Consider the following 15,044-nt stretch of genomic DNA (forward strand, 5'->3'; position numbering starts at 1 on the left):
GGACCTCGTGGTCTCTCCTCTTCTAAGACAGGTGGACTCTCTACTCCTCTGTCCACTCTCCAGTAACTTCCCCATGACGTAGGGCCCCTCCCACAAGTCTTGTTTGCCAATCCAGTTCGGGATGTTTGAGTCTCAGAAGGATTAAGCACTTGCTTAAGTGCCCATAACAGAAAGTGACGGAGCTGTGAATCAGGTACCTCTGACCTCAAAGTGCATCATGCTTTTTTTAAAAAAAATTATTTACTTTATTTTTGGCTGCTTTGGGTCTTCGTTGCTGCACGCAGGCTTTCTCCAGTTGCGGTGAGCGGGGGCTACTCTTTGTCGCGGTGCGCGGGCTTCTCGTTGCGGTGGCTTCGCTTGTTGCGGAGCACGGGCTCTAGGCCTGCAGGCTTCAGTACTTGTGACGCATGGCCTCAGTAGTTGTGGCTCGCAGGCTCAGTCGTTGTGGTGCACGGGCTTAGTTGCTCCGCGGCACGTGGGGTCTTCCCGCACCAGGGCTTGAACCCGTGTCCCCTGCATCAGCAGGCGGATTCTTAACCACTGTGCCACCAGGGAAGCCCCATCCTACTTTTAATGCTATGTCCTCCTGAAACTGAAAGTGGGGTCTGGCTGCTCGCCGCTCGAAAGCCAGTAAAGAGGCAAGGTTGGTGGAAAGGAGAGTTTGCTTTGTTTTGGATGCCAGCAACCAGGATTGGGGGGGGGGGAAGGGTGGACACCTGTCCAAAGGCCAAAACACCCCGCTCCTACACCCACTGGGCAAGAGCTTTTATATGTGGAGGGAGGGGGCTACGTGCAGAAACAGCACAGTCAGCTCTGGCCGTCATCTTGCAATTGGTCCTGGGTCGTCTGACCAGCGTCATCTTGATTGTTTTAGGTAGTTAGCCTTCAGTTCCAGGGTCGGTTTGTTCCCATTTCCTTGAGGCCAGTTCTCAGAATTGTGGCAGCTTGTGTCATGGCTACAGTCTGGTCATCATGCACTTAACTTCTTCCACCTGGTGGAGGTTTCAGTGTCTGTAAGACAGCTCACAGGATATGGCTCAGAATATTATCTGAAGCCCTTAAGAAAGAACTAAAGGTCCTTGACTATGCTTAATGACTAAATTGTTATTACTTGTCCTCCTTTGACTGTTTAGCTTTGTTTCTGCATTTTCTCACTTCTCTGATTAAACTTATTCTTTGGCTAAAGTTTTTCCACAGACAAAAGCAGGCTGAGGACTTAGGGGGGCAGGGAACACAGGGTTCTGCTCCATTTCACTCCCAGTGAACAAGTAACAGAGGCGTGGAGGATGAATAGGAAAGATTGAAACACAATGTAATCATTTAGGAAAATCTCTAAGGAACTGTGGAATATATGATCTTAGGAGGGGAAGGATGCATAGCTGGTGAAACAGAACAGATTTTCATGTGGATTGTTTCCCCTCCCCTCCCACGTGGTTTTTCTTACAAAGACTTCTTTCATTAGGTTGTTTGTTTTTTATTAACGTCTTTATTAGAGTATAAATTGCTTTACAATGCTGTGTTAGTTTCTGCTGTATCACAAAGTGAATCAGCTATACGTATACATATATCCCCATATGTCCTCCCTCTTACATCTCCCTCCCACCCTCCCTATCCCACCCCTCTAGGTGGTCACAAAGCACCGAGCTGATCTTCCTGTGCTATGCGGCTGCTTCCCACTAGCTATCTATTTTACGTTTGGTAGTGTATATATGTCCATGCCACTCTCTCATTTCGTCCCAGCTTACCCTTCACCCTCCCCATGTCCTCAAGTCCATTCTCTACGTCTGTGTCTTTATTCCTGTCCTGCCCCTAGATTCTTCAGAACCATTTTTTTTTTAGATTCCATATATATGTGTTAGCATACGGTATTTGTTTTTCTCTTTCCGACTTACTTCACTCTGTATGACAGACTCTAGGTCCATCCACCTCACTACAAATAACTCAATTTCGTTTCTTTTATGGCTGAGTAATATTCCATTGTATATATATATATATATATATATATATATATACTACATCTTCTTTATCCATTCATCTGTCCGTGAACACTTTGGTTGCTTCCATGTCCTGACTGTTGTGAATAGAACTGCAGTGAACATTGTGGTACATGACTCTTTTTGAATTATGGTTTTCTCAGGGTATATGCCCAGTAGTGGGATTGCTGGGTTGTATGGTAATTCTATTTTTAGGTGTTTTTTTTTGCGGTATGTGATCCTCTCACTGTTGTGGCCTGTCCCGTTGCGGAGCACAGGCTCTGGACGCGCAGGCTCAATGGCCATGGCTCATGGGCCCAGCCGCTCCGCGGCATGCGGGATCTTCCCAGACCGGGGCACGAACCCGTGTCCTCTGCTTCGGCAGGTGGACTCTCAACCACTGAGCCACCAGGGAAGCCCTATTTTTAGTTTTTTAAGGAACCTCCATACTGTTCTCCATAGTGGCTGTATCAGTTTACATACCCACCTACAGTGCAAGAGGGTTCCCTTTTCTCCACATCCTCTCCAGCATTTATTGTTTGTAGATTTTTTGATGATGGCCATTCTGACCAGTGTGAGGTGATACCTCATTGTAGTTTTGATTTGCATTTCTCTAACAATTAGTGATGTTGAGCATCTTTTCCTGTATTTGTTGGCCATCTGTATGTTTTCTTTGTAGAAATGTCTAGGTCTTCTGCCCGTTTTTGGATTGGGTTGTTTGTTTCTGTGGTATTGAGCTGCATGAGCTGCTTGTATATTTTGGAGATTAATCCTTTGTCAGTAGCTTCATTTGCAAATATTTTCTCCCATTCGTAGGGTTGTCTTTTCATCTTGTTTACGGTTTCCTTTGCTGTACAAAGCTTTTAAGTTTCATTAGGTCCCATTTGTTTATTTTTGTTTTTATTTCCCTTTTTCTAGGAGGTGGATCAAAAAGGATCTTCCTGTGATTTATGTCGTAGAGTGTTCTGCCTATGTTTTCCTCTAAGAGTTTTATAGCGTCTGGCCTTACAACTAGGTCTTTAATCCATTTTGAGTTTATTTTTGTGTATGGTGTTAGGGAGTGTTCTAATTTCATTCTTTTACATGTAGCTGTCCAGTTTTCCCAGCACCACTTATAGAAGAGGCTGACTTTTCTCCATTGTATATTCTTGCCTCCTTTGTCAAAGATAAGGTGACCATATGTGCGTGGGATAATCTCTGGGCTATCCATCCTGTTCCATTGATCTATATTTCTGTTTTTGTGCCAGTACCATACTATCTTGATTTTTTTTTCTTTTTTTTTTTTTTTTTTGCGGTACGCGGGCCTCCCACTGTTGTGGCCTCTCCCGCTGTGGAGCACAGGCTCTGGACGCGCAGGCTCAGTGGCCATGGCTCACGGGCCCAGCCGCTCCGCGGCACGTGGGATTTTCCCAGACCGGGGCGCGAACCCATGTCCCCTGCATCAGCAGGCGGACTCCCAACCACTGTGCCACCAGGGAAGCCCTATCTTGATTATTATAGCTTTCTGGTATAGTCTGAAGTCAGGGAGCCTGACTCCTCCAGCTCCATTTTTCTTTCTCAATATTGCTTTGGCTATTCGGGGTCTTCTGTGTTTCCATACAAATTGTGAAATTTTTTGTTCTAGTTTTGTGAACAATGCCATTGGTAGTTTGATAGGGATTGCACTGAATCTGTAGATTGTTTTGGGTAGTATAGTCATTTTCACAATGTTCATTCTTCCAATCCAGAAACATGGTATATCTCTCCATATGTTTGTATCATCTTTAATTTCTTTCATCAGTGTCTTATAATTTTCTGCATACAGGTCTTTTGTCTCCTTAGGTAGGTTTATTCCTAGGTATTTTATTCTTTTTGTTGCAGTGGTAAATGGGAGTGTTTCCTTATTTTCTCTTTCAGATTTTTCATCATTAGTGTATAGGAATGCAAGAGATTTCTGTGCATTAATTTTGTATCCTGCTACTTTACCAAATTCATTGATTAGCTCTAGTAGTTTTCTGGTAGCATCTTTAGGATTCTCTGTGTATAGTATCGTGTCATCTGCAAACAGTGACAGCTTTACTTCTTCTTTTCCGATTTGGATTCCTTTTATTTCTTTTTCTTCTCTGATTGCTGTGGCTAAAACTTCCAAAACTATGTTGAGTAATAGCAGTGAGAGTGGGCAACCTTGTCTTCTTCCTGATCTTAGTGGAAATGGTTTCAGTTTTTCACGATTGAGAATGATGTTGGCTCTGGGTTTGTCATATATGGCCTTTATTATGTTGAGGTAAGTTCCTTCTGTGCCTACTTTCTGCAGGGTTTTTATCATAAATGGGTGTTGAATTTTGTCAAAAGCTTTTTCTGCATCTATTGAGATTATCATATGGTTTTATCCTTCAATTTGTCTGTATGGTGTATCACATTGATTGGTTAGCATATATTGAAGAATCCTTGCATTCCTGGGATAAACCCCACTTGATCATGGTGTATGATCCTTTCAATGTGCTGTTGGATTCTGTTTGCTAGTATTTTGTTGAGGATTTTTGCGTCTATGTTCATCAGTGATATTGGCCTTTAGTTTTCTTTTTGTGTGACATCTTTGTCTGGTTTTGGTATCAGGGTGATGGTGGCCTCGTAGAATGAGTTTGGGAATGTTCCTCACTCTGCTATATTTTGGAAGAGTTTGAGAAGGATGGGTGTTAGCTCTTCTCTAAATGTTTGACATAATTTGCCTGTGAAGCTGTCTGGTCCTGGGCTTTTGTTTTTTGGAAGATTTTTAATCACAGTTTCAATTTCAGTGCTTATGATTGGTCTGTTTATATTTTCTGTTTCTACCTGGTTCAGTCTCAGAAGGTTGTACTTGTCTAAGAATTTGTCCATTTCTTTCAGGTTGTCCATTTTATTGGCATATAGTTGCTTGTAGTAATCTCTCATGATCCTTTGTATTTCTGCAGTGCCAGTTGTTACTTCTTCTCTTTCATTTCTAATTCTATTGATTTGAGTCTTTTCCTTTTTTTTCTTGATGAGTCTGGCTAATGGTTTATCAATTTTGTTTATCTTCTCAAAGAACCAACTTTTAATTTTATTGATCTTTGCTTTCATTTCCTTCATTTCTTTTTCATTTATTTCTGATCTGATCTTTATGATTTCTTCCTTCTGCTAACTTTGGGGGATTTTTTGTTCTTCTTTCTTTAATTGCTTTAGTTGTAAGGTTAAGTTGTTTATTTGAGATGTTTCTTGAGATAGGATTGTATTGCTATAAACTTCCCTCTTAGAACTGCTTTTGCTGCATCTCATAGGTTTTGGGTCATCATGTTTTCATTGTCATTTATTTCTAGGTAGTTTTGGGTTTCCTATTTGATTTCTTCAGTGATCTCTTGGTTATTTAGTATCATATTGTTTAGCTGCCACGTGTTTGTATTTTTTTACAGTTTGTTTCCTGTAATTGATATCTGGTCTCATAGCATTGAGGTTGGAAAAGGTACTAGATACAATTTCAATTTTCTTAAATTTACCAAGGCTTGATTTGTGACCCAAGATATGATGTATCCTGGAGAATTTTCCATGAGCACTTGAGAAGAAAGTGGTTTTGGATAGAATGTCCTGTAAATATCAATTAAGTCCATCTTGTTTAATGTGTCATTTAAACCTTGTGTTTCCTTATTTATTTTCATTTTGGATGATCTGTCCATTGGTGAAAGTGGGGTGTTAAAGTCCCCTACTATTATTGAGTTACTGTCGATTTCCCCTTTTATGGCTGTTAGCATCTGCTTTATGTATTGAGGTGCTACCATGTTGGGTGCATAAATATTTACAATTGTTGTATCTTCTTCTTGGATTGATCCCTTGATCATTATGTAGTGTCCTCCTTTGTCTCTTGTAATAGTCTTTATTTTAAAGTCTATTCTGTCTGATACGAGAATTGCTACTCCAGCTTTGTTTTGATTTCCATTTACATGGAATATCTTTTTCCATCCCTTCACTTTCAGTCTGTGCATGTCCCTAGGTCTGAAGTGGGTTTCTTGTAGACAGCATATATACGTGTCTTGTTTTTGTACCCATTCAGCCAGTCTATGTCTTTTGGTTGGAGCATTTAATCCATTTACATTTAAGGTAATTATCGATATGTACGTTCTTATTATCATTTTCTTAATTGTTTTGGGTTTGTTATTGTAGGTCTTTTCCTTCTCTTGTGTTTCCTGCCTAAAGAAGTTCCTTTAGCATTTGCTGTAAAGCTGGTTTGGTGGTGCTGAATTCTCTTAGCTTTTGCTTGTCTGTAAAGGTTTTAATTTCTCCATCGAATCTGGATGAGATCCTTGCTGGGTAGAGTAATCTGGGTTGTAGGTTCTTCCCTTTCATCACTTTAAATATGTCCTGCCACTCCCTTTTGGATTGTAGAATTTCTGCTGAAAAATCAGCTGTTAACCTTATGGGGATTCCCTTGGATGTTATTTGTTGCTTTTCCTTTGCTGCTTTTAATATTTTTTCTTTGTATTTAATTTTTGATAGTTTGATTAATATGTGTCTTGGCATGTTTCTCCCTGGATTTATCCTGTCTGGGACTCTCTGAGCTTCCTGGACTTGACTGACTATTTCCTTTCCCATATTAGGGAAATTTTCAACTATAATCTCTTCAAATATTTTCTCAGTCCCTTTCTTTTTCTCTTCTTCTTCTGGGACCCCTATAATTCGAATGTTGGTGCATTTAATGTTGCCCCAGAGGTCTCAGAGACTGTCCTTAATTCTTTTCATTCCTTTTTCTTTATTCTGCTCTGTGGTAGTTATTTCCACTATTTTATCTTCGAGGTCACTTATCTGTTCTTCTGCCTCATTTATTCTGCTATTGATTTCTTCTAGAGAATTTTTAATCTCACTTATTGTGCTGTTAATCATTGTTTGTTTACTCTTTAGTTCTTCTAGGTCCTTGTTAAACATTTCTTGTATTTTCTCCATTCTATTTCCAAGATTTTGGATCGTCTTTACTATCATTACTTTGAATTCTTTTTCAGGTAGACTGCCTATTTCCTCTTCATTTGTTTGGCCTGGTGGGTTTTTACCTTGCTCCTTCATCTGCTGTATATTTCTCTGTCTTCTCATTTTGCTTAACTTACTGTGTTTGGGGTCTCCTTTTCACAGGCTGCAGGTTTTTAGTTCCTGTTGTTTTTGGTGTCTACCCCCAGTGAGTAAGGTTGGTTCAGTGGGTTGTGTAGGCTTCCTTGTAGAGGGGACTGGTGCCTGTGTTCTGGTGGATGAGGCTGGATCTTGTCTTTCTGGTGGGCATGACCGCATCCAGTGGTGTGTTTTGGGGTGTCTGTGAACTTATGATTTTAGGCAGCCTCTCTGCTAGTGGGTGGGGCTGTGTTCCTGTCTTGCTAGTTGTTTGGCATGGAGTATCCAGTACTGGAGCTTGCAGGTCGTTGAGTGGAGCTCGGTCTTAGCATTGAGACGGAGATCTCTGGGAGAGCTCTCGCCGATTGATATTACAAGGGGCTGGGAGGTCTCTGGTGGAGCAATGTCCTGAACTTGGCTCTCTCACCTCAGAGGCTCAGGCCTGACACCCAGCCAGAGCACCAAGACCCTGTCAGCCACAGAGCTCAGAAGAAAAGGGAGAAAGAAAAATAAAAGAAAGAAAGAGAAAATAAATAAAATAAAGTTTTTAAAATAAAAATTTTTTTTTAATTATTAAAATAAAAAAATATAAAAGTAATTTTAAAAAAAAAGAGCAACCAAACCAATAAACAAATGTACCAATGATAACAAGTGCTAAAAACTGTACTAAACAAATAATGGACAGATAGAACCCTAGGACAAATGGTAAAAGCAAACCTATAGAGACAAAATCACACAAAGAAGCATACACATACACACTTACAGAAAGAGAAAGGGGGAAAAATATATATATAAAGGAAGAGAGTGACAAAATCAATAGACAAATCTACCAATGATAATAAGCTCTAAATACTAAACTAAGATATACATAGAAATCAGGAACTAGTCACTCGCGTTCGGCAAACCCCAAGTCTACAGTTGCTCCCAAAGTCCACCTCCTCAATTTTGGGATGATTCATTGTCTTCAGGTATTCTACAGATGTAGGTTACATCAAGTTGATTGTGGAGCTTTAAACCACTGCTCCTGAGGCTGCTGGGAGAGATTTCCCTTTCTCTTCTTTGTTCGCACAGCTCCTGGGGTTCTTCTTTGGATCTGGACCCGCCTCTGCGTGTAGGTGGCCTGAGGGCGTCTGTTCTTTGCCCAGACAGGACAGGGTTAAAGGAGCAGCTGATTAGGGGGCTGTGGCTCACTCAGGCCCGGGGGGGGAGCGAGGGCTATGGAATGCGGGGCAAGCTTGCGGTGGCAGAGGCCGCCGTGATGTTGCACCAGCCTGAGGCATGCCCTGTGTCCTCCCAGGCGAGTTGTCCCTGGATCACGGGACCCTGGCAGTGGCGGCTGCACAGGCTTCGGGAGGGGAGGTGTGGATAGTGACCTGTGATTGCACACAGGCTTCTTGGTGGCTGCAGCAGCAGTCTTAGCGTTTCATGCCCACCTCTCGTGTCCACACTGGTAGCTGCAGCTCACGTCCGTCTCTGGAGCTCATTTAGGTGGTGCTCTGAATCCCCTCTCCTCGCGCACCCCGAAACAATGGTCTCTTGCCTCTCTGGAAGGTCCAGACTTTTTCCCGGACTCCCTCCTCGCTAGCTGTGGCGCACTAACCCTCATCAGGCTGTGTTCACACAGCCAACCCCAGTCCTCTCCCTGGGGTCTGACCTCCAAAGCCCGAGCCCAGGCTCCCAGCCCCGCCCGCCCCGGCGGGTGAGCAGACAAGCCTCTCGGGCTGGTGAGTGCTGGTCGGCCCCGATCCTCTGTTCGGGAATCTCTCCGCTTTGCCCTCTGCACCCCTGTGGCTGTGCTCTCCTCCGCGGCTCTGAAGCTCCCCGCTCCGCCACCCGCAGTCTCCGCCCGCGAAGGGGCTTCCTAGTGTGTGGAAACTTTTCCTCCTTCACAGCTCCCTCCCAGAGGTGCAGGTACCGTCCCTATTCTTTTGTCTCTGTTTATTCTTTTTTCTTTTGCCTTACCCAGGTACATGGGGAGCTTCTTGCCTTTTGGGAAGTCTGAGGTCTTCTGCCAGCGTTCAGTGGGTGTTCTGTAGGAGTTGTTCCACATGTAGATGTATTTCTGATGTATTTGTGAGGAGGAAGGTGATCTCCACGTCTTACTCCTCAGCCATCTTCAAGGTCCTCCCTTTCATTAGGTTTTGCGTTGAGATAGTCATGAAAATAACTGCTGACTCACGAGCACTGGACCCAAAAAAGAGGATGAAACAGGTGAAAATCTACCTTCAGGTTAAAGGAAAATGTCGCCCCCTCTGCCTTTTGTTTCTATTGCTTTTTTAGTTGTAAAAAAAGAAATCTGTTTCAGGGGGTGTTTTCAGCTAGTCTGGCATCAGAGAGCCAGGGAATGACAGAGAGGATCAGGGGTAACTCTTATAGGCTGGGCCAGTTTTGTTTAGCAGGACTGGATGGACAGTTTGTACCAGGCTCAGAGTTCTTTGCAAACTTCTTGCAAGATTATCCGTCCTGTGATGTAGTCGTCAGACAGTCCCCCCAAGGTTAGGTGAAGATACTGCTACACACTCTGTCTCCCTTTTGGAGATTTACTAAGCACATTATTTTAATGGCTCTGAGAAATCCTGCAATAAAGAAACTGGTCTAATCCCTTTATTTCCAGCTGCATTTGTTCATGTCATTGGCCTGGGTTCTTAGTAGCAGACCTTGGAGTCCACTCTGGCTAGTTTAAGCAGCAAAGGAATTTGAGAACAATAAGTGTCCAACAGAATATTCTATAAGGGTAGAGAGCCAGGCCCTGAGCTACGTAACCAGGAATAACACTGTCCACACTGCAGGAGTGCTTGCAGGGAATACCACTGCCTTCATCTCTTGGCTTGTATGGCTCAGGTATTAAAAAATGAGAATTGGATACCACAGAGCTATACCCACAAAAACTGCAGTCTGAGCCTTCCCAGCTGTCTTCATCAGCTTGAGTTGCTGTAACACAATAGCATCGACTGGGTAGCTTATTTCTCACAGTTCTGGAAGCCATGAAGTTGAAGATTATGGAGCCAGCCGGTTTGGTCCTGATGAAGACCACCATCTCCCTGTAAGCTCATGTGACCCAGGCTCTGTGTATATGTGGAGAGAGAGCTCTGGTGCTCTCTTCTTTTTTTTTTTTAATTTTTATTTTATACTGGACTATTGTTGATCTACAATATTGTGTTCGTTTCAGGTATACAGCAAAGTGATTCAGTTATACATATACATATATAGTATCTATTATTTTTCAGATTCTTTTCCCATATAGGTTATTAGAGAGTATTGAGTAGAGTTCCCTGTACTCTACAGCAGGTCCTGTTGATTATCTATTTTATATAAAGTAGTGTGTATATGTTAATCCCAGACTCCTAATTTATGCCCCCCTCCACCTTTCCCCTTTGGTAACCATAAGTTTGTTTTCTAAGTCTGTGAGTCTGTTTCTGTTTTGTAAATTAGTTCATTTGTATAATTTTTTAAGATTCTGCATGTAAACGATATCATATGATATTTATCTTTCTTTGCCTGACTTATTTCACTTAGTGTGATAATCTCTGGGTCCATCCATGTTGCTGCAAATGGCATTATTTCATTCTTTTTAATGACTAAGTAATATTCCATTGTATATATGTACCATATCTTCTTTATCCATTCATCTGTTGATGGACATTTAGGTTGCTTCCATGTCTTGGCTACTGTAAATAGTGCTGCTTTGAACATTGGTGGTGCCCTCTTCTTATAAGGGCACCAATACCATTGTGGAAGCCCCACCCTCATGGCCTCATCTAAACATAATTACCACTCAAAAGTCTCACCTCCTAATACCATCACATTGGTGGGTAGGACATATGGATTCTGGAGGGGACACAGACATTCAGACCATAACACAAGGCTCTCTGTTTCTTTTTCTTTAACTTATACACAGGATTTGTATACAACTAAATACAGAAAAATATATATGAAATGGTCCTTATCTCCTCAGAGATTAGTTTTTTTAGTTTGGGAGACAAAATAGACTGCATGTGACTGGGTGTTCTCTCTCTGGTGCAAACTTTGTCAGAATTCAGACAAGTAAAGGTCAGGCATTTTGGAGCAGTCAAAGAAAGCTGCGAAAGCAGGGGGCTGCATTTGTGACTTGAAAGAAGGCTGTCACTGTCCTATATAACAAGTTGGTCTGCCATTATTTTGTTTAAAGAAACAGTTTCCTGGACTTCCCTGGTGGCACAGTCGTTAAGAATCCGCCTGCCAATGCAGGGAACACAGGTTCGAGCCCTGGTCTGGGAAGATCCCACATGCCGTGGAGCAACTAAGCCCATGTGCCACAACTACTGAGCCTGCACTCTAGAGCCTGCACACCACAGCTATTGAAGCCTGCGTGCCTAGAGTCCATGCTCCGCAACAAGAGAAGCCACCACAGTGAGAAGTCTGTGCACCGCAATGAAGAGTAGCCCCCACTCGCCGCAACTAGAGAAAACCCAAGTGCAGCAACGAAGACCCAACGCAGACAAAAATAAATAAATAAAAAAAAAGAAACAGGTTCCCTTGGATGTAGATTTATTTTCTAAACAAACAACAGACTGACTCGGGTTTATCAAAACACTTAGTGACTCAGGTGTTGCTTTAGGAGAAGATGAGGTAGTGGTGCCTGACCGGTCTTGGGGCATGCCAGGGTCATGGCAAGGGTGAGAGCCCAAAATCTCTCTCAGTCTGCTTAAGGGTCGCTGAGCCTAGGTTCCTTGGGCTGATTGGAACCACTAGCAGATATACATGATCCACTCCTTTCTTTAGGGAAAGCTACACCAGTCACTGCTCCCATGGGGGGCTGTGACTGTCTGACAGATCCCCAGAGAAAGCTATTCTTTGGTCTTTCTCAGAAACACAATTAGAGAGCTCAAGTTATGATGGAGACAATCGGATTTATCTGGAAAGAAAACCTGTTTTCACGAGAGCCCTACTTCAAGGAATGAGAATCTTGAGCATTTGCTCATAACACTTTGCCATCCCAGTCGTCGGAATGGGTCTCACCATCACTGGCCATCAGTTAGGCTGTTTCTCTGTCCCCACACTGGGGTAACCACGGGAGGCACTTGGGCACGTGATTTTTCTCAGAGGAGCTGGAGGAGAACATGGCTTGGGCATCTCAACCCTCTGAAACAGCACCTCGTTCTCAGCTTTCTGACTGAATGTCACTCCGTGATAGTCATCAAACAAAGCTGGTGAGACACATGGTCACTGTGGTCTAGGAGCTTACCATCTCAGAGAGAACACATTTGTTATGGACAAACATCCAGAAAATATACAGGCCAACAAAAAGATGTGCCAAAGCCACATCTGGCCCCTTTGAAGCCGTGAGCCCATCCCCTCCACCAGTGCTACAAAGGAAAGTCTCCAGTCCCCTCTAAACATCTGGGTGAACACACCTGTCTTTCCAGTACATTGGTTGGAATTGGAGACAGCTTGCCATTTTTTCATTCCCAGGCATCTCTTCTACCACTTGGCCCATCCACTCAGGACCCAGAAGTCTTTTTTTTTTGCAGTACGCGGGCCTCTCACTGTTGTGGCCTCTCTCGTAGCAGAACACAGGCTCCGGACGCACAGGCTCAGTGGCCATGGCTCACGGGCCCAGCCGCTCCGCGGCATGTGGGATCTTCCCGGACTGGGGCACGAACCCGTGTTCCCTGCATCGGCAGGCAACTCTCAACCACTGCGCCACCAGGGGAGCCCCCAGAAGCCTTTTTTAGGGTGTAAGAGAGGCAAGAACTCAGTCATTTGGACAGTATGTTGGATGTTCCCCACCCATCAACTCTGTCAGCCCCATGACAGATGATACCTACACACAGCTGTTTTCCTTGAAGGCTAAACTTCCTTCCTATGCTTGATGTGTGTTTACTATGCGACACTTTAATTGATGGCATTTGCATGAAATTCATAAAGCTGTGAGCAAGTCACTTCCTACGTCTTACTATCCTCATCTCTTGAGGAAAAGCATATAATAATACATAATATATAACAGGATATAATACCTATTTAGTATATAATAATGTAATAATCTCTAAGGTTTTGTCATTTCAGCTCTAGCATTCTATGAACCTCTCCTCTATTCAGTGAAATTGGTCACTGCCGATTCCAATACAAGTCACTTCTCTTCCAAAATATTTTTCCTCATTTTAGTTCCTAATCTGTTAGTGAACATATACAACCTAATCGTATAGTTGAAGTCAGGAATGTAGAGCAAAAGTTCTTCCACCAAGCCCTATGGTATTTTATCTTCAAAGTTCTCTGCAATTCTACAGGCTGTGATTGAGTTTGTTCACCTGAAATCGCCACGATTATGATTATTGGGTCTTCCACGCCCCACGCAGAGCCCACTCTCAGTAGATTAGACCCATCAATCCAGAGCTCATGCACCTGGCAATATCCTTATGTATGATAGAGAAACATGAAATAAGCAATAAAAAAAGGGAGTCTTTTATAGGCAAAAGAGAAATGACCACTGAGCCTGACAGTGAGGAATAGTGTAAATTATAAAAACTAGACCCAGTGGTCTTTAACTCTTTCGTGGAGGCAACACATCTCTGTAGGGCAGTGATTGTTCAACAGATCTGGGTTTAAATCCAGGCATTGCAATATAGTCCCTGTGAGACCTTGGGAAAGTTATTCTAGGAAGACACATGGTTATGTAAAAATACAGCTTGCATATATGCTCAGGTCTCTAGAAAAGAGAGGGCATGGGTATCCGAGAAAGGAAGAACCGTTCCTGGGGGTACAGGTAGCCAAGGTGTTACTGAGTGTCATTGGCTTTTATGTTTACAAGTGATGCTCTCTGAGTGTTTCGAGTCCAGGGAGTGAGCTGAAAAGACCTTCTCAGGAACCGTGTTTTTCTCTTCTGTTCTGGGACCCATGGCTTGTGGTTCATGGTAGCTCTTCGGTGCCTTCAGAGCCTGCATCCAATTTTTTCCCTCAGGGAGATAAATATTAATCTTCGAGACCAGACTTGATTTTTAAAAACAGAAGCAAGTCTGAGGAGTTATGTAGGTAATCATACTGGATAAGAATATCTGGGGTAAAAAAAATATGGTTATACACATAGATTGATCATTTTTCGTGTTTGTTATTTACTTCTGAAAGCTATTTGCTGAGATTCTGCCAAAGAGAATTTTAAAATGTTAAAGACTGTTGAACTGACTTTGCTGGTAAGCCAGGTAGTCGGCTGTAATTTATCTAACTCCCTAAGGGTGCACGGTTCTCCTTAGACTCTCTGTGTGTGCGGGTGTGCATGTGTGTGTATATTGCTAAAAGCACCACCACTACAAATTCTAGTGTCTTCTTGAGTCGACCAGTCCAGTAGGCTTCTTGCATTAGATTGTTTCCCAATCTTTAGTCATTTGTCAGCCAACTTTTAAATTGTTTTCCATTACCTACCTAGACAGCTATTTGCATATTAATTTCCTCTCAACCAATTCACTTTTTAAGTCCATCCCATTTCTGAAAGTGGAAAACTAACACTGTCAGTTACCCTGAATAGCAAATAGTAGAAAGAAATACAATAAAACGGATCCATTATTAATCCATGAAGTTAGCCTAAGATCTGCATTCTCTTTACCGAAAAAGAAGTTGCACAAGTCCCGGGGAGTTGTTAAAGGCATGCCAGCAGCAGACTGGGGTTTTCTCCTGGACTGCAGTCAGAGGGGTGAGCTGAGAGCAGTAAAGGGAATAATTCTTCCAGGTGCTCTAACGAGATGTTAGGCCAAGTCTAGTGACCTTCCAAAAACATCACATGAGCTGCTAGTGGAACGTGTCCTTTGCTTGGGAGACATTGGCTTAGCACAGTGTTCTTGCCTTTAACCCCGCAGGTCTCCACGGGGCTGGCACAGATACCAGGCATGTCCATGAATACTGTACACCTGTCCTTTGGGACAAAGATTAGCATCTTCAGCTTCCAGACCTCTCCCTTTGCTACCCCTAAATCTGGCAGGTGCCCCAGACAGGGCCACCATGGAAGGCCAGCACCGT

The 15,044-nt window shown here is 43.0% G+C and overlaps 1 protein-coding gene across 1 annotated transcript in view; it reads left to right on the plus strand.

Annotated features, from left to right (window-relative positions):
• The window catches only part of ANO2 (anoctamin 2), a 320,612-nt gene that overhangs the window by 260,611 nt on the left and 44,957 nt on the right, over positions 1-15,044 (plus strand). The window lies entirely within an intron of this gene.

The sequence above is a fragment of the Phocoena sinus genome, chromosome 10 (assembly GCF_008692025.1).
Source record: "Phocoena sinus isolate mPhoSin1 chromosome 10, mPhoSin1.pri, whole genome shotgun sequence".
Classification (NCBI taxonomy): Eukaryota; Metazoa; Chordata; class Mammalia; order Artiodactyla; family Phocoenidae; genus Phocoena; species Phocoena sinus.